We start from the raw sequence: 2,521 nt of genomic DNA, 5'->3' as shown, positions 1-2,521 counted from the left end.
TTTTGTAATTATTTTGTTTAATTATTTTTAATTATTTTTAATTATTTTTAATTGTTTTTTAATTGGACAGGCGTGGACGAAAGATTTTTCATGAGGATGACGTCACAATGGGATATTGTGAATACATTTGCATACATAAAATAGATGTGAATACGAATAGGGACGACCATGAGGGCGCTGTTCATAATCGGATGCGATGACGTCATACGAACAGCGCCCTCATGGTCGTCCCTATAGTCCAGCTTTAGCATAAATAATGACGTCACAATGGGAATTCGTGCATAAATTAGCATAAATGAGCGTCCATGGCCATAAAGGGGATAATTTGAATGAGGATGACGTCACAATGGGGTATTTTAATACATTTGCATAAATTACGATCAATTTTTTGTAATTATTTTGTTTAATTATTTTTAATTATTTTTAATTATTTTTAATTGTTTTTTTAATTGGACAGGCGTGGACGAAAGATTTTTCATGAGGATGACGTCACAATGGGATATTGTGAATACATTTGCATACATAAAATAGATGTGAATACGAGGTCGTGTCGAGGTCATCGTGAATACATTTGCATAAATTACCATCATATTTTTTTAATTATTTTTTAATTAATTTAAATTATTTTTAATTATTTTTTAATTGGACAGGCGTGGACGAAAGATTTTTCAGAATGTTTCGTAGAGGGCGCTCACACACACACACACACATGTTAATAAATACACGTCATTTTGAAAACTAATGGAGTTTATTGCACAAAAGAAGTAAACAAGAATGAAATATTGACATGGAGTATATATTTATGACATGGTTGAGTATTTTTTTAACGTCACAAAAAAACATACGATGTGAGTAAGGAAAATAGTTGCGTAGTGTATAAATGTTTAGCGTGATTAAATATTTCTTTGTTAACACCTCGAAAAATACGTAGATACATGTAAATGTGCGGCGTGGTTAAATTTATTTTTAATGCCACAAAAAATACGAGTACATAAACGATTCGATTAAAACACAGAAACGAGAAAAGCCAATAATAGTAAACATTGATCAATAAAAAATAATTCATTCTATATATACATATGTTGTTTATTTTTACATTTCTTACTTCCTTTCAATGAGTCAAGCAGTCTGTACACTTTTTTTTATTCCATCACTATAATCAGAATCGCTCATCTGTCGTACAAGAAAGAGAGAGAGAGAGAGGATAATATTAAAAACCGATAGTTATATAAAGAAAGTATAAGTTATGTGTTGAAAATTTAATAGTATGAATTATCCCGTAAAACTGCGGTCATCAATCCGCTAAAATGCAAAGTATGCAAAATCGGTTGATCGACGTACAGTTTGTTTTTCAAAAAATGGCGGACTACGCTACTATGAGTTAAAATGTATAATTACCTGATCGTTTCACAGAATAACTTTTGACATACATAATCATCACACGGAATGAGTTTACGGTGTAACGTAGCGATTTTCGTTTTTCCCCCCGACGAAGAAAATATGTCCTCGCTTCTTGCCAAAGATTCAAAGGCGATAGACCAAGTTTGACCTTCCGTGAAAAGTTCATCTCATGGACACTACGAGTCATACAGGACGTATTGGCAACACATGGCTTGAAAGTATTTGATGATTGTAGATCCACGTACGAGAAATCTTATAAATTCCATGACATGACTACCGTACGAGTCATAATAGTCTTCGTGGTAAGGGTATTTCAGACAGAAAGTGGCCCAACGCGTTCCACTCGCGAATATCAACGGTGTTTGATATAAGCGATGTGTATCATTCCGAAGCACACTTGTGAATGCCAGTCTGAACTCAATCACAAGATTAAATGTAAGGCGTGTCTAGTCCTAAGTGTTCCCAACGTGAAATAGACCTCCCACGTAGATGATAAACAACAGATGTTGGTATATTTATGTTATCTAAAACATGAACACTCACAAACAGCCTGAGGGATATCGAGTTTCAAGTTGAAAGCGTGAATTTCGACCTGCGTGTATGGGATACTGATAACATGACTCGACATTCTGTTGACCCCGGCACTATCAGTCAATTCACTGACTTAAACCACAGTCACTCTACTAGGACGGTTAGGAAGCGCCGCGTCATTCTATTGTACCCACCCTTGTCTCCATAAACATTGAAACAAGAGAGGTGTTAACGAGTTAAGAAGTCATTAGCATTAAACAGGCGACGGAAAACACGCGATAAATCATGAGACAGTGCGAGAGTTGCGTCTTTTTCCCCCACAAAGCATTGCAATACATGGCACTTTGACCTTTCAACGAAGAGCAGTCTCAAATGCGGAAATGAACATGCTTTGTATATACACGTTTTTCGCGAGAAAATCTTGCTGTCTTGTATGGCATTCTGAAATTATAAATAGTTAATAGAATACTATATTAGTGAATTTCCCCCAAAAGTCGCCCCTGTCTCGACTGAATCAAAACATGTTGAACGGGATTTGTATCAGTCGTCAAATAAAGCGAATGGAGGGATATGAAAGCACGACAATCAA

General features: G+C 35.3%; 1 long non-coding RNA gene across 1 annotated transcript; it reads right to left on the bottom strand.

Moving 5' to 3' along the window:
• Window positions 1-780: 780 nt before the first annotated feature.
• On the bottom strand, window positions 781-2,227 carry LOC102802595 (uncharacterized). The gene is made up of 2 exons (XR_438422.3): window positions 1,399-2,227; window positions 781-1,173 (listed from the first exon to the last, which is right to left on the bottom strand). It is a non-coding gene; the product is annotated as an uncharacterized LOC102802595 (long non-coding RNA).
• Between the last annotated feature and the right edge of the window lie 294 nt (window positions 2,228-2,521).

This window comes from Saccoglossus kowalevskii, chromosome 15 (assembly GCF_978046115.1).
Source record: "Saccoglossus kowalevskii chromosome 15, keSacKowa6.1, whole genome shotgun sequence".
Lineage (NCBI taxonomy): Eukaryota > Metazoa > Hemichordata > Enteropneusta > Harrimaniidae > Saccoglossus > Saccoglossus kowalevskii.
This window is presented reverse-complemented; position numbering and strand designations above follow the sequence as displayed.